The sequence below is a fragment of the Balaenoptera musculus genome, chromosome 11 (genome assembly GCF_009873245.2).
Source record: "Balaenoptera musculus isolate JJ_BM4_2016_0621 chromosome 11, mBalMus1.pri.v3, whole genome shotgun sequence".
NCBI classification, from domain to species: domain Eukaryota; kingdom Metazoa; phylum Chordata; class Mammalia; order Artiodactyla; family Balaenopteridae; genus Balaenoptera; species Balaenoptera musculus.
In genome coordinates, this window is record NC_045795.1 from 75,362,008 (window position 1) to 75,388,911 (window position 26,904).

Sequence of the window (26,904 nt, forward strand, 5' to 3'; positions counted from 1 at the left end):
CTTCCAAATATTACAGCAGTTACATCATCCATAAAAGAGGGTACTTTTTAATGGCAACTGCTGTACTGAAGGAGTTTATTATGAAAGGAGATGTGTTCACATTTCTGATAGACTGATAGTATCATCATTAATTAAAGCAGCATCATAAAGTGGTGCTCTGATGTATAGATACTTTCAACTTTGGAAACATATCATCCATTTTCTTTTCATTATCTTATTCCAGAAAGGTGAACATTGGCAAAGGACAAGGAAATCTAAAGGAAGCAGAAAGACAGATAAGGAGTTTAGGAATCAAGTTTTCATTTTCTTTGTAATTTTCCACAGGACTTCTATGAAAAAAAGCAATACTGACCAATGGAGTATTTTTCATATTGTGTCTGAGAACAAATTCTGGGTAAAGGAAGATACAACAAGGAAGAGGCTCTCAACCAGATATCCTTTCCCAGTATCTCACATGCAGAAAACACCTAAGTGAGGTTTACTTGAAAGAAAATCAGAAATTGACCTCCCAGCCTGTGTATGGTTTCTGCTCTTACTAAGGTCAGCTTAATCCCTGAAAAGAGCTGAAAATTCAAGTTTAAATGGGTGTTACATACATCCAATTTGGAGGACCAACCTCTACCCCCCAGGTCAACAAAAGAGGGTGAAGAGCATGGAAGTAAACATCCATTATTTAGACTGATCAACATCTGACTCCCTTAGGGCACTGCCCCTCCCCAGCTCATTGTTTTCTCCTGGGATCTCAACTGAGTGTCTCATCTCCCTCACCAGAGGTAGGAATGTGACTCAAGCTAACCAATCTGAGTCTTCTGGGGGGATTTATATGAATCAGCTGTAAGAGAAAGGTGCTTCTGAGAACATGGGTAGTATTAAAAAAAAAAACAAAGAAGAAGAAAACAGGCCCAGAATGGAGTCACTTGCGCTAAGCCCCATGTCAACAAATCAAGAGTTAATACCTAATCTAATTGTAGTTTCAGTCTCTCCTAGAAATGTAATCTTAACCAGTCAGTCTGAAATTTCCTGGCCAGCACTGGTGAGATAATCCATCTGATGGAACTCTGCCATCCCCCAAGAAGGTACTTTGCCTGAAACAATCCTTTCTTTTATGACTTTCTTGTCCCACTCCCTTTCTGCCCTTTCCTTGTCTGAAGCTCTTTGGAGCCCTTTTCTATCTACTAGACGGGATGCTGCCTGATTCATGAATCGCTGAATAAAGCCAATTAGATCTTCAAATTCACTCAGTTGAATTTTGTTTTTTGTTTTTTTAAATTTTATTGGAAATACATTTCTTTTTTTTTTAATTAATTTATTTTTGGCTGCGTTGGGTCTTCGTTGCTGTGCGTGGGCTTTCTTTATTTTTTTTTTTTAGTTGCGGTGAGCAGGGGCTACTCTTCATTGCCATGCGCGGGCCTCTCATTGTGGTGGCCTCTCTCGTCTTGGAGCATCAGCTCTAGGTGCGCAGGCTCTAGAGCGCAGGCTCAGTAGTTGTGGCGCACGGGCCTAGCTGCTCTGCAGCATGTGGGATCTTCCTGAACCAGGGCTCGAACCCGTGTCCCCTGCATTAGCAGGCGGATTCCTAACCACTGCGCCACCAGGGAAGCCCGAATTTTGTTTTTTAATAGTAGTTAAATTCACACCACCACAAGGACTTAGACTGAAGGAAAATTAAGAGCATGTAGAGAAGAAATGGGCTATGAGATGGGGAGGAGCACAGGCAAATTCACCATGAAGCTATTGCAACTTAAGTTTCCAGGTCCTTTTAGAGCAATGTGGTCATTTATGATCTTTTAATAAAGAAGCTTCTCCAAACTGTGTAAACTTCAGGCTACACAAAACCTAGATTCACCCCTGGAAGAAACAGTTTTGAATATACAATGAAGCACCTATAGCCATCCATGACAAAAGTCAGGTTCATCCCACTGAAAACTGCAATTATGTGAGCCAAAATTCCCATTTTCATTTCTCTTGGGATATCCTGAATTCAGTTTTACCCACTTGCAACTGAAGGGTAGCAGAATATGTCACCCCAAAATATGACTCTTCAGCATAAGGATTATTTTGAGCCAATTATTGGAAGAAACAGCAGACACAGGAGAAGCTCTGAAAATAGAGTAGAACTTGCCCTTTTGTAAGAGACATTTACATTTATAAAGGAAATCTCCATTAGTAAGTGTCTCCCTCTCTGTACCAGGAAGAGAAGGACGACTCTAAATCACAAGAGAATCTTATCAATGGAGAAGGCGTTAAATCTATAGAACAAATCTTACCCTTGTTTACCATGCTTTTCCTAGTAAACTCCCGTAACTACCTACCCCAACCCTCCTTATCTTTCTTTTGTCTTTAGCTGAAGATGGTATTTAAGGTAGTAGATGCACCATCTCAGGGAGTTACTCAGTTTTTCTGGGTATCTCCCATGTATACATGAAGTATACAGGTTAATAAATTTCCATTTGTTTTTCTCCTGTTAATCTTTTATTACTGGGAGGTTTGGGGTGGTCTCAGCCAAGAATTCAGAAGGGCAGAGGGGAAATTATTTTTCCTCCTCTACATAACCAAAAGAATTTGGAGAATTTACGAAAACAATAAACTTAACTTCCTCTCAGGAAAATAGTATGAATCAATACTATTTTCAACTTTCAAAATATATATATTATAAGCTATGACTTTGCTTTTGTCCAAATTTCAGAATGTTGCTAACAGAAAGTTCCCACATCAGATTTAAGCAATTTTAATAAAACAAACCATAGGACAACCTTTACAGATTTTTCAAAGACATTTTTCCTTTAATTAATTAGCAATAAATGAAAAAAAGAAAGATTAAGCTGGCACTACAAAAAGTCTCATTTAATAATAACCTTTTGGGACTTCCCTGGTGGAGCAGTGATTAAGAGTCCGCCTGCCAATGCAGGGGACACAGGTTCATGCCCTGGTCTGGGAAGATCCCACATGCTGCAGAGCTACTAAGCCTGTGCACCACAACTACTGAGCCTGCGCTCCACAGCCCATGCGACACAACTACTGAAGCCCACGCGCCTAGAGTCCGTGCTCCGCAACAAGAGAAGCCACCGCAATGAGAAGCCCATGCACCTCAACGAAGAGTAGCCCCTGCTCGCCACAACTAGAGAAAGCCCTGCACAGCAACGAAGACCCAACGCAGCCAAAAATAAATAAATTAATTAAAATAATGATAATAAGTATAACCTTTTTATGTTGTGTGTTTACCAAACGTATTTTTATTTCTGCATTGCAGAGAGTACTTATTTTCTACCGAGCGTTCCATTTAAATTCTCCTCTCTTGGCCAATCCACATGATTACTAAGGAATCCATTCTTAATACTATATGTGTCAAACCCCTACCAGCAGTGCTTTGTCACCCACAGTCTCCTCGAAACAAATTACATTAGATATCTAAGACTCTTGGAAATCTGCAAGAAAAGCATCTTCAGAAATGTTTCACTTAAGCAAGCCTCTGCCTTCTTGGGATTTTTCTTTGAAGAAGATAATTTAGAAAGTGGTAAAAATTAATGGAGGATATTCCACACTTTTCTGAATAGCAACATGCAAACTAATAAAGGTCCAGAGAGTTCTTCCATGTAGTTCCAAGGAAATAAAATGTGCTTCTTATTAAATATTTCTCAAAAGGTACTTACAATACTACATTTGTTCGAAAAATTAGATATTTATCTTAAAAGAAACATGAAATATTTCATGTCCAAAAGATCAGGAAATCAATCAAAATGGACCATTTGTCTTGTAAATGATTCATTCAGAATGACAAAGAAAATCACTGTTGTACCAGGAAGTGACCAGCTCATTTTGAAGAACAGCAGGCAGTGGGAGAAACATGGATTTTGTGATTTTGAAGAAAATCACTGTTACTTCTGAGCAATGATTCAAGTCCCAATCAAGTCCTGTCACCACCCCCATACACCTTGCCTCTTCACCTAAAGAAGACAATAAAATTTGTACTGACCCCACCAAAAAGTGTGCAGCCAAATGATCTCACTTTAAAGAACTCTGTATACACACACACATACTAATACACACACACATACACTCACACACACCCCTCCATCACCACCAGCATGTTGGAGAACAGCCACCTCAGCAGTAAAGAGATTTGAGAGCTAAGTAAACCTCCTGGCCAGAGGTCCTGGTGTCCTGGTGTCTTCATCTAATCCCAAGTCACTATGGAGTAGGTCCCTGCAGGGCACTGGCTTTGGTGCCACAGAGCACTGACATTTCCAGCATTGCCAGTTCTTTTAACCTTCAAGAGAGCAGAGAAGAGGCATTCAAACCGACAAGTAAAGAGATGTCCTGGCCGTCTAATTTCAAAGTAGATCATATCAGAGTCTCTTATGGTTTTTAGAAGTATTTTATGCTACTCTGATGGAAACCTAAAACAGTAGTAGCTTCTGTCTGATAAATGCCATAGAGGGGTAAACAGTGAGTCTAAAGCAAAGGGAGGGGGGTGAAATTATTTTGCTGCAATAGGCAACACAGTGAAAACAAGAGACTATTGAAGTTTAAACAAATCATCTGTATTTATTCTGGTAAAGACTTTCCTCATATCAGCACTTTAAATACCACTGTAAAATGCTGACAGTAATTATGTGAATGTTGCTACAAAAAATTAAACTTCCCAACTAATGGGTTTCAAAGGTGTTTCCACTCCTGCCTTACACACACACACACACACACACACACACAGAGACACACACATGCGCGCACATGCGCAAGAACATTTCGGGTATCTCTGTTAGGATTTCCCAAAGTCAACTATACTGCACGGAAGGAAAATACCTATACTCCTACTACTACCACCACTACTACCAAGAAACAAGTCCAGAAAGAAAGAATGTGAGCCATAATACACTAACCTGAGGCCTGTGCTAGGCTTCTAGTTGGAAGCAGTGTGGCAGAGCAGTTATCAACCTGAACTTTGGAGTCACATCATACAGAATTGAATCCTATCTTAGTCATTGGGTGACTAGGGCTAGTAACTAAACCTCCCTGAACCCCAGTTTCCTCACCTGCAAAATGGTGACAGTCATGTATGTTACAGGAATTAAATGATGAAATGTATATAAAGCACTTAGTACAGATTCTGGCTCACAACAAAGCACTTGTGAAGTGTAGAGTAATTGCTATTATTATTACCATTATCAACAACTGTCACAGAGCATGCTTCTTGGTTAAACAGACACGAAGCTTAGGGGAATAAAGTCACTCTCAGCAAAGTTAGACTTTAAGAAAATAGAAATTGCCTAGTACTTTGGTTAAAATGCACCTTTGTCTGACTTTATATTTTTGGAATTGGCATGTCTATTGGGCAGCTGACACAGCCTGTGCAGGATCTGCAATCTCAACAGAAAGGCAAGTATAACCTTCCTGGTTGTAATAAACAACTTGTTAATCTTTGGATAAATGGACTTCCCTGCTTTGACCTTTTCTACTCAAAATGTGGCACACAGACCAGAACATCAGCATCACTGGGGAACTTCTTAGAAATGCAGAATCTCAGGCCCCACCCCTAATCTACTGAATCAGAATTTTAACAAGAACCCTAGGTGATCTGTATGCACATTAAAGCTCAAAAAAGCACTATTGTAGACCAGAAAATTTAATATACAACTTAACCCGTTTTGGATGTGTTTTCTGTAATCTTTGCTATACAATAAACCACTCCAAAACTAGTGACTTAAAACAATAAGAATAACAACCATTTATTTGTCCTACATCTTCAGTTTGGGCAGCGCTTAGTGGGACAACTCATCTCTCTGCTCCACATAATGTTGACTGGGGCAGTCCAGCTGGGACTGCAAGATCCAAGTTGGCTTCCCTTCCCTCCATGCCCCTCGGCTGATATGACTGGGACAGCTGGGGGCTGGCTGGGCCTCTCTCCATATCTTCGTAATCCTCCACGAATTTTCTCCCAATGACCTCTCTCTTGCTGCATAACCAGACTTCTTAAAGCGATGGCACAGGGCTCTAAAGAGTGTTTATCTCCAGCCAACCTAAAGTCTAGCTAGACTCAGAACTGACACAGTGTTATTTCTGCCATTTTCTATTGGCCAAAAAAAGTCAAAAGGTCAACCAAAACTCACAGGGAGGGAAAAAGGACTTTATCTCTTTACGGGAGAAGAGACGTGCACAGACAGAAATGGAAGAATTTGTTGCAACCATCTTCTCAGACCAGTTACGTACGACAGGGTGTCCGTTCCTTTTTCACTTCCTTTCTCTCCCGGTTCTTGTGATTGGTAAAAACATCCACTTCATTTCGATTACACGATTATATACATGCCCCCATTGGGAGCATAAGGATTTTAAGGCCTGATATCTCCCCTCAAGGATCTTGTTATAATAAAATTGGTGAAATAAGGCATGTATATCTTAAAATTTTAATAACAATAAAATGCTGTAATAATAAAATATTTAAGTAGCAGTACCAGATAATAATAGAAGTGACGGCCTAAGGCTGTGAACCATTCATTTAATTAATTGTGTACACAGTAGCCACTTTTTGAGTGTTCAGGGAAGAACATGGAAGTGGAGAAAAAGGGACCATGGAAAAGGAGGGATGTATATAGCCTGAGCTGAGGAAGATTCGCAAAGGAAGAGTTAGATGGATTTCCAAAAAAAAAAAAACAAAGGCCCAATGAAACATACTTGAAGGATAACAGAACCAAGGAGCCAAGGGAATGGGTCATGGGGACACAAAGCCATGAATGAGTGTCTCTGCATGCTCTTTCTTGAGTGATGATTACAAATTCAATGTTCCTGAAAGAATTTCTTGTCTCATAACGTCCACCTTTATGTTCCCCTTAGGTATGTTCATATGCCATTTATGGAATTGCCAACAGCAATGTAAACTTGTATTAATAATGAAGGGTTTTTACTAAGCTTATAAATTTTACCTTGTTGGGGGGTGGGGAGGGAGGACAAACAAACAGAAATGTGGGGATGTCAAATGGCAATTTGTAAACTTCACTATTCATTGTATAGGAATTAGCACTTCTGGTATTGTTAAGCAGCAACTTGTAAATTTCACTCTTCCTTAAAAAATAAAAATGGAATGAAAGGTACTGCTTAGAAGAAACATACATTTCAATCTCCACTGCAGGAAAATAAGCTCTGATTACGCTACATAGTTCATACACCACAATGTGCCAAACACTTGTTTTATTATACATTCATGTATAATCAGTTGGTTTTCCAGCAACAGAGAATGAAATTTACAAGTTGTTGTTTAACTTTCTTCGAAATGTATTTTTCTTCCTTCTCCTTTTTCCTCCTCCATACCCCCAAAACATAATATGAGCAACGGGGTTTCTGAATGTTACCACTCATTAATTCCTTTTATAACAATGATTAAAACAATTTTAAACATTGTTCTTGGGCTTATGCTATCACATATAATAGAGAATGACATAGTTTTGGGCCATACATTTCAAACAATAGCTCTTTAACTTGTTGGGGGTAGAGAGAGCTTTTTAAACGTTAATAATAAGTATCATTAATAGTCTTTAATTTCTATTTGTTGTTGAAAAGGACCAGGCCTCTGCCTCCAGAAGCTTCTCAGCATTTTCACAAATGCACCCATTAGAAATTCAGAACCAGTGCATTTGAATGATTTTACCATTTATTCAAACAAGTTTCTTTTTCTTTTTTCTTTTCTTTTCTTTTTTTTTTTCTGACTTTATCTTACAGTTCTAGAGGCCAAGTACAAAAATCAGGGTGTGGGTGGGCAGGGCTGGTTCCTTCTGGTGGCTCCAGGGAGAATCTGTTCCTTGGCTCGCGGCTCCTGCCGGCACCTTCCAATCTCAGATTCTGCATCTGCCTCCCTCTTATGGGGACCCTGTGTATGACACCCGGCCCACTGAGATACTCCAGGACCGCCTCAGGATCCCACGTGGACACCTGGGAGGGTTATTCTGCCAACCACACTACCTCTCCCCCACCCCACTTCCGTGCACCCTGTATATGAGGGGGGCCTCCACCACACTAGTCAGAGGACCTCAAGCCCAGCAGCCAGAGCCTTGACCCTCATGGGGATTTAGGACAGGAAAAGCAAAGTGTGTCGTGTTCCTAAAGGAAGTAAGACACAGGCCCGGCGGCCGGTCTGTGTTGGCACCTGTCCGCCGGGCTCACAGCGCCTCCTCAGCACGGGCAAGGCGGGCCAGCCGTGCCAAGACACCTGCCAGGTCGTCGGCCTTGCCCAGATTGACGTAGGTGTCCGTGCGGATGCGGTATAGGCTGAGCCAGTCGGACAGCAGCTCAGAGAGGAGGTGCACATGCTTCTCCATCTCCCAGGGGCTCGTGGATGTGCGGTAGCTGCCCACCATCCTGCTGCAGGCCATCTCCATGTTGAGCACTGGCTTGTGCTCTGACCCAAAGACGCTGCGCAGCACGCGGGCCACCTCAGGCAGCCGCTCGAGCCCCTGCAGCCGCTGCTCCTGCCCCGGGCGCCGGGTCATCTGCGCCAGCTGCTTCTGCGCCTCCTGGGCCGGATCCGCTCCAGCAGGGCCTGGGACACCCCCTTCATGGCGGCAGGCGGTGTGGCCGGCGGGGTGGCTGGCAGTGTCGGGCTGGGGGACCGGGGGCTGCTAGGCTCGGTCGTGAGCAGGGCCAGGTCACTCAGAGCCTTCTCCATCCTGGGTGACATCAGGCTGCGGGCACCGGCCAGCACCTCCTGGGCGGTGGCGAGCTTCTCCACGGTGGGCAGCTGGGGCAGCTTGGCCGGCTCCATGTCAGGCACTTCGTCCACATTGAAGCGGGGGTGCCAGTGTGTCAGCTGGTCCTCAGGAACCTCCATGGGCGGGGGTGTTCAGGGAGGCCAGGAAGGCCCTGTGATACTACCGGACGCGGGCTACCAGGTTCTGGCTGAAGATCTGGCGCTGCTGCAAAAGGCGCGACGCCGTGAGCTGGGGAGCCGCACTGCCAACCGGCTGGTCCAGCAGCGGCTCGATGGTGAGCTGGTAATCAGACTTCCTGCCAACGTCCTTGAAGGTAGGGGCGTAGCGCTCCTGGCGGAAGCGGTAGGAGCCAGGGTACACAGTTTTGATCCGGCCCACACTGCACTCCTCAAAGCACTTGCGCATCATGTCCTGGACACCCTGCTTGACCTTGGTGAAGGTCACAGTCTCAGAGCGGTTGTACAGCATGCCCACGATGGTGTCCATGCTGCAGAACCTCTCGGCCAGCACCTGGTACTTGTAGGGCAGCACAAGGCCCGGGGGCCCCGGCTGGGCCAGGGCGAGGAAGCGCTGATAGGCAGGCATCTGTTCACCACATAGCCCCACTGGGTTCCCCTTGTCCTCCGGTGCTCTGGGTTCCCCAGCATTCTTCTGTGCACTTGCCTTCACCTCCTGGACCCGTGCCCCCAGCTCCTGTGCCCACTGCAGTCAAGAGCTCAGAAAGGGTGACCTATGAAGGGACCTTGTCCTCCTGGGCTGCCAGGCAGGGTCGCTGACCAGCTGAGAGAGTGGCCTTTGTCTTCTTGCTTTGGGGAGAAAAGTGCTCTGGGGAGCCAGGGACAGCTGGGGAACTAGGGCCAGAGACCGCGTTGGCCAGCTGCCGCAGCCTCCTGCGCGGGGGCGGAGCAGGCTCGCCGCGCTGGGGTTCGGCGGGTTGGGTGCGCTTGCCGCTGCTGCCCAGCCGGGGCCGGGGCACGGGGCTTGGGGTGCACCAGACCGGCTTGGTGCGTCTAAGGGGTGGTATGCAGATCTTCGGGAAGACCCTGACGGGCAAGACCATCACCCTGGAGGTGGAGCCCAGTGACACCATCAAGAATGTGAAGGCCAAGATCCAGGATAAGGAAGGCATCCCCCCCGACCAGCAGAGGCTCATCTTTGCAGGCAAACAGCTGGAAGACGGCCGCACTATTTCTGATTACAACATCCAGAAAGACTCTACCCTGCACCTGGTCCTCCGTCTAAGGGGTGGCTGTTAATTATTCGGTCCCGCATTCATAATGCCCAATGATGGCATCACTCTGCACATGGCGCTGCGCCATGGCGGGAGCAGCGAGACCCCAGCGGTGGGACCACAAGCAGAAGTGGAGACGCGTTTCCCGCTGATTTTCTCGCCGCGCCCTGGTCCCGCCCCCGCTGTGGGCAGAAACCATTGGCACAAACAAGTTTCTAAATAGTTCTCCTGGATAGGAAGGACTCGAACCTTGGAAGAAAGTGGTAGAGCTATCTACATTCCGTAGAGTCATGGCAAGCAATAAAGGAATAAGGGGAGTTGCCACCTCATTACTAAACGTGTCAGTGCAATGATATCCTAATAAAAGGTGTTCTAACAGAAATTATAAGAAAACTCTCAAAAGAGAAGTCAGGTGCAATACAGCAGAGAATCAAGCAAGACATCTTTATGTAAGGCGGGAGTAAAAACATACAAATATACCACCCCTATAATTTTCTTAACTTATAATTTTTGAATAGATGATACATACAAGAAGTAATTAATTGAAATAATACCAAAGGAGCAATGTACAGTGAAAAATGTCTTCTGACGCGTGCTTTTAAAAATCTCTTATGCAGTCTTCAACATATGCATATATAAATATATATACATATACTTTACATTTCTATGACCACAAATAATAGCATATTCTAACCCTTTTTTCACTTAGAGATGGTTCTATATAGATACAGGCTTTATAAAGGCTTAATTATATTACAGTGCATAAACATTCCATAATTTATTCACCAATCTCCTATTTCTTGGACATTTAGACTATTTTAAATCATTTGTTATTAAACAAAATGCCATGATGAATATTTCAGTACAGAGATTTTTGTGCATCTAGTGACTATATTTCTAAAATAAATTACTAGAAATGAAACTGCTAGGTCAAAGGGTTGTGTGCATTTTATTTTGATAGTTATGGCCAAATAGCTTTCCAAAGACAATATACCAATTTATACTTCCATTCATGATACCAATATATCTTGCATTGAAGCAATTCCAAAATATCCAAAAGTTCACCATCATTTTTCTGCCAATTGATCCAGTCCCTCTGAAATGGGGGTTGGGGGTAAATATCATCTACTTTTGCTTATAAGTATAGGCAGGTTATAATTATTATTACCCAAGATTCAAGGCTATATCATTACCTACTGCACCACTCTGTCCTCACTGTGCTATAATTCTAACTGGTCATATAGATCTTTAATTTGCAGATCTCCTCAGAATACAGATTATCTGCATTCTGCAGACATCTGCAAAAAGCCATCCACAAGTGCATATTTCATGGCTGAATATTTTTACATAACATCAGCTGGGGCCCATCATTCCAGTATTCTCGCCAAGTGTCACAACCTGCTCTATTATATCAATAAGCAGCTTCAATTAGTCATTTTCTCCCCATGGTGACGACAGCTATAATAGCGTGCAGTGGTCTGATGAAGTTTGTAATACAAAGTACAGATGGGGATATTAGAAGGAAGAGGATACAAAATTAGAATAGCATAAAAAAATTCCACCTCCCAAATAGTCATTTGGGAAATGACACAGTATTCAAGAACGAATACAAAAATGTAATTACTTTTGAAAAAGAGGGATAAATAAATTCACCACGGGAACACATTCTTGCCCCAGATAGAACTCTGGTTTTTATTGACTAATTAGTCATTAAGTGTTATCCCAAAAGCAAGTATAAATAAAAGAATATTTGGTAAATTGAAAATAACTTGTCTTAAATAGAATTATAAGATGAAAATAAATACCAACGGAGAACACTAGTTTGAAAGCGTTGTACAGTAGTAAATAAATTAGAAGGCATAACACGGTTGGCTCTCCTCAGAATTTTTCCTAAACCTTCCAGTTCTCACCTTGTCCACTACTATCACTGGGCTCCAAGCCACCCCTATCATATCTGGCATGGAGCCACGTCTTCCTAACTGCCCACCTTTTCAGCCCCTCTCTTGTCCTTTTCACCTCTTCTATTCAGAGCAGCTGAAACTATTACTTTTTAAAAATATAAATCAGATCACGTTATGTCTTTCCTTTCAGTCCTCCTGTAGTTTCCCTTACAATAAAAATCTAAAAGCTTCACCATGGCTGAAAAGGTCCCATGCAATCCAGTCCTGCCACCTCTTCAATGACATGTCCCACTGCTCCCTTCTCATCCCCACACTGGCCTCCAACAAGCACAGTCCCAACTCAGATCCTCAGGCCTTACTATTGCTTCTAGCTAGGATGCTTGTCCCTCAAATATTCATATGTAGCCCCTCCTCTTAACTTTAATCACATTTGTCCTCAAATGTCACCTCATCAGAGAGGTATTCTTTGACTACCCAATCTAAAAGGCAACCCAAAGCTCTAACAATGCATGCTGATTTACGTTCCTTATACCACTTACTCCACTTTACATTATAATATGCATATGTGTATCAATTTATTATCTTTATCTCCTAGAATGTAATTTCTATGAAGGCAAGAAGAAGCAAAAATATAAATTGTGCATCCCAACCAGACACAAAATCATACTGTGATTGTGAATTATATCCATAGTTGTTAAAACATCATTTAACTTACTTTGGGTCAAATTCATTCAACACAGCAAACATTTAATGAACTTCTAATTATATATGGGGCTATTATATATTCTGTTTATAATATGCATTACATTACATAATATGTATTATATATATTATGTATATGTAAATATATATTATATATTATTTAATAATATGTAAATATAATATAAATATTATATATAAATAATATGTATTATATATTATATAATGTAATACATATTATAAACAGAATATATATTATATAATGAACATTTAATTAATATGGGGTTCCAGAAGCACAGGTCCCAGTGTCTATTCCTGGAGACAGAACTTTACAGTGTTTAGGAGACAAGACACAAAATATGAGCTATTGAAATACCAGGTCAAAACATTAACAATCAGAAGCCAACATAAGTAGGACAGATAATAAATGTCAGGAAGTTCGGACGAGAGACTTGTGTAGGCTAAGAGGGTGAAGGAAAGTTTCAAAAAGAAAGATGGAGAGGATCAGGAAAAGGAAACTAGAAGGAGGAAAGCATTCCGGTTAAGCTCACAGCATAGGGAAAAACAGATTATACCAGTGATCCTCAGACTTCAGGGCATGGAACCCTGGGGCTAGATGGTTACTGACAGGACAAAACAAAGACTAATAAAGTTATGTCCCTTTCAGTTCTCTTTCAATCTTTCTAATTCATCCAATGAGAAATATTAATTAGTGCTAACATGTCAAAACACCTTCCTAACACTTGGCTAACATGAATAGCATCATTTTATTTTTGTTATATTCCCCTTTAAAGTTTCATTCCCTTATTTATTGTAATGGATTTTATTTTCCATTTATGGAACACTATGTGAGTTTCTTTATATATAAACTCATTTAAGTAAGTAAAATGAGTTATTTTAAAGGCAGACATTAAACCAATCCTGGACCAGGTGGCTGGGAAACCACCTGCCCAGACACAGTAGAGCCCAGCTTTAAAGTAAGCAAAGGGTGCTCAGCGGAGAAAAGCAGAAAGGGAAACTCTTGTCAAAATGCAAGAGGCCTCATGGCAGGCTAAAGATTTTGAAAAATATTCTGTAGGCCTGTTTCCCAACTGGTTACAAATTCCTTGGAAACATGCCCTTTGCACAAGAGTGTGGCATGCCTCTCATTTTTAAGACTGCATGAACTATGACAATCGTCAATTCCATTATACAAAGTTAAAGACAAAGTAGAAAAAAGCTAACATTACTCCATACTGTATGAGAAATATAAAAGCACAACCATAACTACAGTTTTAATTTAAAAAATTTTTGTCTGTATCAATTAGGATCTGGGCAACAACAAAGTATACACAAAACACTCAACTGGGGTAAGCTGCAGAACTTTTTACAAAGGTGTGGTAATGGTGTGGGGAAACCAAGGGTTAATGCAGTATGTGGGGTTAAGGGAGGAGCCCATTTATAAAGCCAACAGAGAAGAACCTCCCAGGCACAGAACAGAGTAGAAAGTGGGTATGAAGGGATAAACGGAAGATACCCAGCACAAAAACAAGGCTATTTTCAAATACCTGCTGGGTATTTATTTACTACTGTCTAATCACTAGCTTTAGCTTGGGCTTTGGGCTACAGAGATTGAGTGTAGACAGCCTGGACTTAAACTTCAGCTTGCCACTCATCAGCTATGTGAGTTTCTTATGTCACTGAACTTACTTTTTCTGATAAAATGGGGGACAATAGCAGTATTCACCATAAGGCTGGTGTGAAAGCAAATGAGTAAATGTATATGAAGCACTTAGCATACTTTGCCTACAATAAATGTGTTGTGCACGTCAGGGGGTGGGAGAGGGTCATGTTAGCCACCAAAATGTTTGAGAGAAACCTACAGGAGGAAAACTTAAAATTGTGGAAATTCTCAATTTAAATTCCATTAACTTAATACTTCATACGACTTGGCCAAGAAAACCCACATAATTCTAATCTATTGATAAAATATCTGCAAGGCATACAAAGCAGGAAAATTATCTACACTAGTAGAGGCAGGTAGGGGTGATGGTGGTGGCAGCGGCAGGGAGTGGACAGTAAAGACCTCCTGGAGAAGGCGACATTTAAAACGAGACCAATCTGAAGCCAAAGAGGAGTCAGCTAAGGAAAGAGGTGGGTGAAGAGGGAGCAGAGGGCACCCAAAGTGCCAAGGCCCTGGAGAAGAGGAAACATTACAGGTTTAATGAACCACATGACCTAGACGTGAAAGAGTAAAGGGAGCTTGGGGAAGACTCGAGCTGGAGAGGTAGAACTCTCAGCCATGCTTAAAGAGTTTGAATCATATTTTTTGTGAAGGCAGTGAGAAACCTTTGAAGGGTTTTAATCTGGGAAAAGACATAATCCCATGATCAGACTGTCATGGTTAGAAAACCACTGCTAAAGGGAATGGAGAGCCATTGAAGAGTTTTGAGTCAAGGACTGGACAAGAAAAATGGTGTTTCAAACTTACTTTTTATCATTTTAGTGAATGCCTAAAAGTAAAATTGTTGTAAAATGTTACAAAAATGGCTTATAAATGCCACATAATTTTTCCTTGGGTTAACTATACATGTGTGTTCATTCAATAACTCGTGTATTCATTAAGACATTTATCGAGCACCTAATATATACCAGGAATTGTGCTTAGATAGGGACAGGAGAAGAAAATTCACAAATAAGCAGTATAAAAGTGCTTAAGATCTGAGAGGCAAAGGACATTTCTGAGTGGCGGGTAAACTTCCTAAGGTGGGAGCAAGCAGAGTGCATGTGATAAAACATATTCCAGAATGGTTAGAATATACAGTGCATGGGCAGTGTTGAAACACTCATTCAATAAGAATTTAGTGAGTACCTACTATGTGCTAGCATTGTACAGCCATTGGTGACACAGTGATGAACAAGAAAATGCTTAAAATATGACAAGAATAACTTTTATCATTGCAGACAACACTAGGTTGATTATCAAGAGTGCGTGAGGAAGAAAAACAGAAAAGAGCAGTGCCTTAATTTAAAGACGCTTGGAGTGGCAATAAAACATTTTTAATTAAAACTTCTCTACTGAGAATAGACAATCTTTGAAAGCCTGTGTAAATGAATTACATGCAAATATACTAGTGATATTAGAGTTTTTAAAATGACATTATAACTTTTGAAATGTCAAATAACTTTGAATGTCAAATGTTACCCCCCCAATCAAAAAAATTACAATCGTGAATTGTCCAGCTGATCCCAAATCACAGCAACCTACTTAAAAGGGGAATGCCCATTCTTTACACTGATTAGAAGAAATGCCTCAAATGTGGTTAAATCTTTGCTTTGACTTCACAGACTCTTGATGCTGATACAGACCCAGAAAGTCAGCTAAGGTCCATTTGGGGCAGCTCGAGAAGGGGAGAAAATGTGTTCCCTGCCCAACATGAACTTTTCCAACTCAGCCCCTGATCGTGCCAAGACAACACAGTGTAATAATGGTAATTTAATAATGCCGTCCGCTGGGCTCTGCCCAGATTAGAAAGCTCGGGAAAATAAATGAGGCTTGCAAACCAAACAGAGGGAAACTTCTCCAGGCAGTGCCTGCAGCAGGGAGATACCTGGTAATGAAATACCCGCAGTCTCCATTCTTCATACAAGAGGTAAACATTAAAAGGGAGTCTGGAAAGGTAAAGCTCTCAAAATGGAAATAAATAAATAAGCTCACCTGCCATGGTGAGATCTCTGAAAATGACTTGAAAGCACTGCCCAGAGATTTTCCCGGGGGATGTGGTAAAGTATCGACAGACATCAAGGGAGGTAATTATGTGCTTGGGCACATTTGCTGGAAAAATTGGCCTCCTTACCTTCATCTTCCTGTGTGGGCACCAGATACAGAAAAAACCATGTTTAAACTCCACAGCGTTCTCTCAGGCTTTTACCATAAAAAGGAAATAAAAGTATACCCTGGGGGATTTCCCTGGTGGCACAGTGGTTAAGAATCCGCCTGCCAATGCAGGGGACACGGGTTCGAGCCCTGGTCCGGGAAGATCCCACATGCCACAGAGCAACTGAGCCCACGTGCCACAACTACTGAGCCCGCGTGCCTAGAGCCCGTGCTCTGCAACAAGAGAAGCCACCGCAATGAGAAGCCCATGCACCACAACGAAGAGTAGCCCCCGCTCGCCGCAACTAGAGAAAGCCCGCGCGCAGCAACGAAAACCCAACGCAGCCAAAAATAAATAAACAAACAAACAAACAAATAAATTTATTTTTAAAAATGTGTCCTGGGTTCTCGGCAAATCAGTCCAGTGTTAGATAGGGACCCATTATCTTTGACCTTCACATTTTTGCCTCTTCTGACTCATAGAAAATCCTCAAAAACTCTTTAAGGGAAAGATATGTGATGTCTGAGAAATTCTCACTTTCAGAAAAAAGACACCATTCTTGCAGCATAAAAATTATAGTTGAATTAAGTGATTTCTTTATTTTTTATTTCAACTGGTCTGTTATCTGCTCAAATTTTTAAAATTTACCTAAAATAACAGAAGCTTTTACTGATCATGTTATTAACATGTGAGGATAATAGCCAATCCTCTCCTTTCTCTGTTTTTCCTCTCAATCACAAAGACAACTCTAACATTCCTCCATCTTAGCTTCTTTATAGAAAAATTCTCACAGGTAACTGCCATCCTCTATCACTTCTGAAACTGGTAATGAAATGTCAGAGGAGGAACAGTTAATTAAAATTGTGGAATCCACTTTGCATCCTCTCGCAGTCAATAAAAGTACTACAATTAAGGATACATTTCAACACATGATGTAACTAATATAAGTCACATTTTTAAATAACATTTGGCTATTAAAAATCAAAAATCATGAACGTGAACAGAATATTCAGTAAACATCTTGCTACACTGGCCATAAAACTCCTTTCGTTCAACTAGTGCAATAGATTTGATATTGAGATCAATTAAGAAGGTGTTTTCTAGTAATAAACCGAGGAACATGTCTATAATCTGCAAGGAATTTATGGGAATAAAAACTGTACCTGAATATCCCACACAGGCTTACCTGAGTTGTTACCTTCAACAAGATTTCCTCACACTCTCAGCTTACTCCATAAACATTTAAGAAAGAAACAGTACAGAACAGCAGCTGAGAGTTCAGGCTCTGGAGTGAAATGCTGTGTGTTTCAACCCTGCCTCTGCTACTTTCTAAACATGAGACTGTAATCACTTGGCTTTATTTCTTGGAGTCTCAGTTTCCTTATCTGCAAAATGGAGAAAACACTCTCTACTCTGAGGGCTGCTGTGAGGATTAAATGAGATAACATGCACGAAGCATTTTGAATAGTGACTAGGACCTTGTAAAGGCTGAATAAATATAAGCTGTTCCTCTCATTGGACACTTTATTCATTTAATAACTATATTCCCTAAGGGTCTGGTAATTTAAGAACATTCATATACCTGAAATATATTTGTTTTACACTATTGCACTACTCATTTTTCTACATAAGAATTAGGCAGATGATACTTCAGGGTCCCTTAGTTCCAAATGCTGCCACTCATATTTAGTACAGATATCTGTTAAGCAAAGGAGAATAAAGGAGTCAAATCACCTCAGAAGCTGCTAGCTTCCACCCTTGCTTGTCAACTAACTCCATGAGTCAAACTACACTCTCCAGGGAGCACCTGTGAAAGTCCCCGATTCATAGAAGTGTTTACTTTGGGGTTTGGGGTTTGTTTTCTCAGGTTTATGTCTGGGACAGCTTGCTAAAGCTAACAGTCCAGCAATTTTATTAAACTCTTCTCAATTTCAGCATTTTTTAAAGAGCATATAGAAATCACACTGGCAGTGGCTATTTAAACTTCCCAGTGGATGCCAAAAAAAAAAAAAAAGGACACTTAAATGACCGTTTTTGAGCAGAGCCAACAGCATGTGGCCTAATTATCCAACTACATGAAAAATTCTATGGATTTTTAACCAGAGTATAAGGGTTTGATATGCACAGTTCAGAACGCAAACGGCTACCTCACTGGGGGGCTGTAGAACTTTTCAAGTCTAAATATAAGGTCCAGGTCTAACAGGGTAAGTTTCTTCTCTGTTTTTCCTTCTGATAACTTATAAGAAATGATAAATGAACAAGATGCTTAGAAACTGACATAGCTAAGCCACTAATGAATACAACTAAAGAAAATACCATTGTGCTAAGTGCTCTCCATTTATTTCTAATACAACTTTCCGAGGTAGGTATAATTATGCGCATTTTACAGATGAGGAAACCAAACTCCGAAAGGGTGAGTGCCCTACCCCAGAGGGCAGGTATCAGAGCTGGTGTCCTGGTTATCCTCTATTTGCCCCTGCAGACCCTTTGTCTGCCCTGTGGCGGCCTCTGCAGCTCTCATGCCTTCTGGCTTCTGTTGTGTTAACACAGGAGGCAGACAGCTTTCCCTTATTGTCCCTCCCTTAAAATCATTACCCCTTTATTTTGTTTTCTTCATCACTTATGTAAACATTAGCATACACTGAGTCATGAATTCATTCAACGATATTCAACGTGGAGTCTACCACGTACCAGACACTCTATTTAGGTGCTGAAATACTGTAGTAAATAAGACTCACGTGGCCCTTGCCTTATTTATTTTCTCTTCCTTTCTTTTCCAACTTAAATATTAAATATAAGGGATTTCCTAAAATCAAATACCATGTCTTCTACAAATCTTTGGGCAGTGCTGGACACATTATGGATGCTCAAGAGTGGATGGATAAAAGAATGATTCATGGATAAGAGAAAATCATCTGAAGTATCTGCAGGTCCAGGATAGAAGCTACCAAGCCTAAGACTTTTTCAATTAGCAGTAATCGTGCCTCGGATAAACCTCATTGGCTATGATACTACCACTGCACAAAGCTTAACACTAAGATTTTTTCAATAATTTTCTGAGCAAACTCATAACAGTGCTGCTCGTTACAATAAGAATTAAGAACAATGATGATACCTGGTGTTGATAAAGATGAGGTGAAATGAGCATTATTATAAACCACTGGACTGAGTATGAATCAGTGCCACCTTTCTATATGGCAATTTGCTTAAACACCACAAGCAAGTGACTTGGCTAATTGGCTTCCAGAAACAAATCCTAGAAGCACAATTAAGGATGAGTCCAAAGATATAGTTATAAGTATGTTATGAATAATTTGAAATTTTTAAAAATGGTAATGACCTAAGTGTTCAGCAACAGTGGATTTGATTAATCTTTTCAGGCACATCATATAATGAAATACTACAAATGATTAAAGATAATACCATATCATATATTTCATGACATGAACATATTCGCATTAACTGAAAAAGGAGAATACAAAGTTTTATGTAGAATAACGCAATTTTTCTTTTAAAAAAATTTTGATATAAGAAAAAGGTCTAAAATTGCATTGTCCAATAGAAATACACGTAATTTTAAAGTATTTAGTAGTCATATTTTAAAAAGTAAAAGATGAAATTCATTTAAAGATATATTTTAATTAATCCAACATACACAAAATAACATTAGCCTAAATTCTCTTTTTGAAATTTGGTGTGTAGTTTATACTTCTAGCACATGGTGTCAATTCAGTCTTGCCATATTTTAAATATTTACGAGCCACATGTGGCTAGTGGCTACCAGATTGGACAGCTCGGGTAAGCCTTAAAAGCAGGTATGGAGAGTAGGAATTTGTATGATTTTTACTTTCTTCTTTTGTTTCTCCATCCTTTTACAATTACCATGTATAATTTTGCTGTTGACATATACTACTTCTGTGATACAAAAACAAAGTTGTTTTTAAGTACTAAGAACAGAGTTTTTTTTCTGTCTCTGTAATACTTTTTGTCTCATCGTCTCTGCAGTTCACAGACCACCTGCTTCCTAGAATTAGAAAAATGCTCTCCTTTCTTCCCCTCTCTTTATAGAGACTTTGAATAGCTACCTAGCTTCAGCCCTTGGGCAAGTGAGTTAAGGATCAAATAGTGTTGCTCTTCAGAGTCACAGCTAAATCAGCCCCTGCTTTCCAGTGATGTGACCCCGAATCTATCAAGACTCCAAGCACTGTTTTAGAAGCTCTCCTGGGCTTGTGGAAGGGCATGGAATGGGACCGGAAAGCGCTTAATTTGAGGTTAATTAAATAGTGATGACAAGCCTTAATCTCCAACTTGTCATCAGATTGTAAACACTGATCACAGCTGCAGCCATCTGCAATAAACCTATTGAGAGAAATCTTGACCAGAATGAAATGAGTATGTTGATGACCCAGATGAAGCTGAGAGAGATGAGATCAGAGAAATCCAGGCTCTTGTAACACCAGGAGAAATGGAGACCCGAAAGGAGAGAAATCAGAGGAAAATGTGTCAAATCTGATTCCTTTACAGTCCTACCAAAAAAAACAAAAAAATTACTAGACCCCAGGAGCCTGGAGGATGAAAGAAATAAAGGTGAAGATGTAAATCCATTGAACTGAGGACCTGAAAGAAACTGAAATAGCTCTGCCACTATTAACACCTAATGGGTTTCTGTGGAAATTATGTCTGAGCCACGTGCCTGTGCTGGGGCCTCTGGACCAATAGCTATACCAGCGGAAGTGAACTACAGCAGGAGCTTCCCAGGGAGGGAGGTGGGGAATAACAGTTACAGGTCAGGCACTTCACATATAGTTTACCTGATAATTCTCTCAATTATTTTATAAAGTATTATTATTTTCTCCATTTTAAAGAAGAAAACTCTAAATCTCAAAGAAGTACCTACCTCACCGAAGGCCATGCAAAATATGGGTTGAACCCGGATTTGAATACAGACTAACTCCCTCACGTAAGCTCTAAACCTCGGGCAGCTCTGCCGCGAGCTTTGCGGTAGTGGTAAGGAAGTGATCAAGGTGAAAGAATAGTGAAGTTCATGAGGAAGACGGAAAGAAAAGAGCAAAAATTCCCCAAAGAGGATCTAACTAGGAAGTTAGGCGACCTAATGGAAATCTGCAAGGTGGGTGAACATTCTGGTACCACTGTTCTCAGTGTACCTTAAAAGTGCCCTTTCTGGCCTCACTGACATGGAGAACACTTCCTCATTCTTCAAGACTCAGCACAGGTCAATCTGCACCTAGTCTGTGAAGCCTTTCCCAAACCTCCTGGTGAGACCAGCACTTTTTTTTTATATTAACAAAGTGGGAGGCATTAGGAAGGAGATGACTTCAGTATAATTGGCTGGACACCATGTCACGTGTAAAGTTAGGAAGGAGAATGTGAACCTGAGGATGAGAAAAACTGAAGTAAAAGAACCATGACAGTTGTCAGATAGTTAATGGACTAAGATGTATGGTTTAAATCTCTGTACTCTTCCCTGAAGCCTTTTTGGAATAAGATAAAACATTCATTCCTTCATTCATTGCCTAGTGTTATGACAGTGCTAGTGAAAATGGCAGTGAGCAAAACCAGACACAATTCTGTTGTCAGGATACATGCATCTAACAGGGATAACACATTCATAATAAAAAGATCACAGAAATACATGGAAAACTGTGATACATACTCCAAATAATAGGTAAATACCATGTGATGATTTTGTCCAAGATACAAAACTGGAATCGATAAAGAGATTTTGCAGGGAAATAAGCTTCAGTTCATTATTTGGAAGAACTTTGAAATAATCCACACATTCCAGAAATGACCCCATGAATGAGTACACTTCCCCCCTCCTGACATTGGACAGGCCCAGGCTGAGGCCGGAGGACAAAAGGGTCCAGTGCCAGACAACTTCGCAGGTCTCTTTCAGCTCTTAGAAACTATGATTCTATCATTCTAAAGAAAATATTGTCTCAGATGGTAATTAGAATTTGATAGCTTGAACTTAAAGGAGACTCAGGAAATCTGTGCAGAGAAGAATCATTTTCTGTACATACAGGGGAGTCAAGCAAAACTGAGTCTCCTAAACAGCACTGATATACCTCTGTTTTACGTACTGCCCTGGAAGCTTTGTGAGTACAGGGGCCCATGGGCTTGCTCATCACTGACTCATCACTGCACGGCACATAGCACATACTAAATATTTGTTAAATGAACAAATAAATATAGTACTAAAATGTACCAGCACAAACACACTCACTTATAAAAACTTTCTTCTACTGTTATAGACCTTAAAATTGAACTTACTTGAATAATTAATGAACATGAACATCAGTCAATCACTTGCTTCCTGATTAATAGCTAGGGTCCCTTCGAAGCACTCACTTAGTTCAATTAAAAATTAATAATTTTCCATGGAATAAATACACACTACACATAGTACATCAGGGGTTCCACTTTTAATAAGCAATTAAGTAATGCAGAGGCTAAGACTCTATTAACTAAGAGAGAACTCCATGAACTTGCCCTTCAAATCATCATTCATTTACTACCCATTTCTCTTCTATATTTTTAAATCAGCCTGGAAAAAAGTAGTTCTGAAAACAGAATAAATAACGCCAATATGTTGTCATATTTTGGTTAACATTTGCAGGCGACACAATGTGTTTTTGTTAAACAGTGTGTTTTGTTTGTTTTTATTCCTTTCTTTGACATGAAGAATACATTAGGGAAGATCAATACAAAACTGAGGCACTATATGTAAAATGTTAAGGGTCTATTCATCGAAAAATTATGAACCATGTTATAGAACTTATCCAGGTCAGAGCTAAATTAAATTATTGATCCATTCATTTTTCCCCTTTCTATGTGACTATCCCCTGATTTTTTATAACATACAATATTGCCTAAATAGCAAATGAATCATCTTATTCTAGGCCCAGCATGTCTGCTGACTGACAATTTTCTAAAATTAATCGTCATATTGTTAGCATTCAGATTTATAAATTGAGCTCCCCTCACATAAACATCTAAATACCCAACATAAAATTTATAAGCTTTTGTAGCATGAACTCAAAGGGAAAGAGGGTAATTTTCACTTTTTTCAATACAAAAATACAAAGAAAAAATGAAATGCTGTTTTTCTTAACACCATTTTCACTACTTTATGGTCCTTGGTACATTTCATTGATGAGGCCAAAACGTATTCACTTGACTTTTTAAAAATGACTTAACTGTTCTACTAAGCAAAATGATGCAATCAACACTTTGTGAATTGAAGTCTTTTAAATTTTCAGACTTAAATCCTCCTCAAGATGTGCAACATCAAATTCTATAAGCAGGTTTACCAATTGCTTTGGGGATTTCTTTGAATACAAAAAAACCCTCATGCCCAATCAGCCTCCAAAGTGACGTAATGTATCTTGAATTAGGATCTTCTCTCACCTTATGAAAAGGGAAAATGGGTAAACAATTTGTAGGAAATGTAAATTCCACAGATCCACATCAATTTATGAAAAAGAAAGCTGACATAAGAGTTCTTGGTAGAAAAGATCTTTGATTTGGGGCTGTATTTAGCCAGTAACTTTTGCCTCCTGGGAAAATATTTTCTCTTTAACAAAGTAGTGTCAGATACAGAGGCCTCTTCATTTCCTCTAATGGAGATAAGATCATTCTGACTGGTGCTCCAAATAAGGCAGAAATTACCCCTCATGTGTAGTGTGAACATTGTATCAAAATACAGTAAAATGCCGTTTCAGAGTCTGATGAGAAAAACATGTGAGCTCACAAAATGTCGGCCTCCCTCACGTGGAGAAATGGTCCATCGCTTTTCTTCACGCTGATGGTCACTGCAAGAAGTTCCCGGCATCAGGGGCATGTCCCACTGTCTCACACAAATGCCAATCCCTGTTGCTGGGACAAGGGGATTCTAGCCTCACAGCAGGCCTGAGGGACTCTATTTCTCTACAGGTCTGCTCCAAAGCTGAGCGCCCTTTGCACTAGAAATCAATGTCATCCAACAAAAACTTCAGGAGAAAGTTAAATACCAGCAGCAAAATGTCTCTTGTGTACTAGTCTCTCCCCACTGTGTTTCTGCCAGGTGACAAGAAACAGTGAGGAAAATGGAGCAAGCAAGGGCTGAAGAGAGAAAAATTGAAGAATTGCAGAACTTGAGAGTTGGAAAGGGGCAAAGTTTCAAATAAGAAAAGACTCAAGCAACTTACTGTGCAGAAATGTAGAATGCCATCTGAGGAAGGGCAGCAGGCTCCCTCCCCAGAGACCCAACTGAAGGTCATCTATACCTTAGGAAGTTCCTTCACTAGGTTTTGGCATCCTGGGCCTTGGGGTTCTCAGCACACAAGATAGAATCCCTCTCTCAGGAGGTGGACTTCATTAAACAAAGCTCATGAGTCCAGCGGCATGAACCCAAAATATCGAAGTAGAAGTCTACAATTTGTAACATAACTGCCGCACAGACGTCAGAATGACCAGAACGTTCCCTTCCTGAAGATGTCCTCCATGCAAAGCCAAATCCTAATCAGACAGCAATCTGATGTGAAAGCAATCTGAACAAGAGGAGTTCATATGATGAATTGAATGTTAAACGGCATCGGGGGAATGGAGTCAACCAATGGGAGAAAATACACAACGTGCGCTGGCTGCAGCTCCCTGTATCCACTGCCATAACAGGAATGGCCTTGCCAACAAAACAAAGCTCCTAGTTCCTCACAGGAGACACATCTCCTCCAGAGGGGACTACATGTGCATGCCTTCTGCATTTCCATTGCTATGTACCCACAATTTGAATGGCAAAATCCTTCTTTTGTCCTAAAAAACCTGCATCATTTTCTCACTGTGAAGTAAAATATATTCCTTGTAACAAATGAACATATGAAAAAGAGTAGAATAAAAATTATTCTATTTCTTCCACCTAAGAAATTACAGGTGGATAATCTTTCAGTCTCTTTCTTAGGTTGACCATATAAAATTTCCATTTTGCAGATAAAAAACAGCCATTTAACATTAATTTCACATGATCCAACCTAATATATGGGTTTGTACATACATTATATCAAAGTAGGATCACATATTACATTCTGTTTTGCTGCTTTTCTTTTAATTAACCAGGCCCCATAAATAGCTTTCCACGTCATAAAGTAATATCATGACAGATACTCTTGTACATGCTTCTTTGCCAAAGCCTCTGATTATTTCCTTAGGGAACATTGCTAGACATAGAATTGTTGGGTCAAAGAGTATGCACACACCCATTCATTTATATATTACTTATGGCGGCTTTCACCCAATAACAGCAGAGTTGAATAGTTGGAATGTGGACCCAACAAGCCTACAATATTTAGTCTCTGGTCCTTTACAAAAAAGTTTGCCAACTGCTGACCTGGAGTCTTCAGTTAGGTAGAGACAGAACACCCACAATGGAACATCCACAGGCCACAGACTCCCCATTTGTAAAATTCACCATGATTACAAGCAGATCTCATCCATTTCAAATGTTTTCTACTCTTTATCATTTTTTAATCAGTCCAAAGGTTCTATACAAGTCCATTTATCATTAGAATAGTGTTAAAGAATACTATTAGAGAAATTTAACTCTATTATTTTTAACCACAGAAATTACTGTAACCTAAGATATAAATGGGAACCAAATCAAACAAGATGTTATAAAAATTCCTTTCTTGTATAATAATCTATAGTAAACATAAACATGTTCTTAAACATTTAATATAAACATTGATTATTAAATAAAAAGACTAAAAGATATTTCATTTCTTCGGCCTTTGATTTCAAACAGCTAAAAATTTGAGGCTGGATTCCCTTTACTCATGAGCAAGACTCAGAAACTTGGCTACGGAAAAAACACATTTAACTTTTCACTGAAAAAGAATCACACAGACCACGTCTGAATATTTACAAATTCCTCGTTAATTAGATTTTAATCTACATGACTATACCATATGCTAGAAAGTCATCCAAATACAAACTCTATGAGATGGTTTTACTGCCATTACTTTAAAGAGCCATTTAAAAGATTTTCTATGGGATGAAGATTGGGTGATTTATCATGGTTTTATGCTCCTTTAATCTGCACCATCTTCCCATTGTAAAATAAATATTGGTTTTAAAATAAATGGTTCTGCCCAGGTTTTGATGAGAAAAATTGCCCTGTAAATCACAAGCTCACCTGTGCCAATTCCAAGTCCAATGTTAACTAGCCCATTCTGATGAAAAATAAGTCAATTTTATAGAACAAAATCTAAGGAAGACAATTACAGAAGTATATTATCAATGCTGCAATGTAACTAATTTGAGATATGAGCTTCCCCACTCCCTGTTTTTTCAATTCTCAAAAAAAAAAAACTAGTTGATGCCAAACTGGTCTTTCAATTGGACTTTTAAAAATGTATTATTTACCACAGTTTTTATTATATTCTTTCCAACTCCAATATACAAGTTATGTAATTGAAAATAAATACAAGCAAATCTGAAGGGTTATATGATAACATCTTTATCAA

General features: G+C 40.1%; 1 protein-coding gene, 1 non-coding gene and 1 pseudogene across 11 annotated transcripts in view; all 3 read right to left on the bottom strand.

The window, feature by feature from the left end:
• Nucleotides 1-26,904, bottom strand: part of FHIT (fragile histidine triad diadenosine triphosphatase) — a 1,509,753-nt gene that overhangs the window by 1,180,923 nt on the left and 301,926 nt on the right. The window lies entirely within an intron of this gene.
• Nucleotides 8,148-9,825, bottom strand: LOC118904283 (annotated as a pseudogene).
• LOC118904609 lies at nt 19,279-19,413 on the bottom strand. The gene has a single exon (XR_005022058.1). It is a non-coding gene; the product is annotated as a U4 spliceosomal RNA (small nuclear RNA).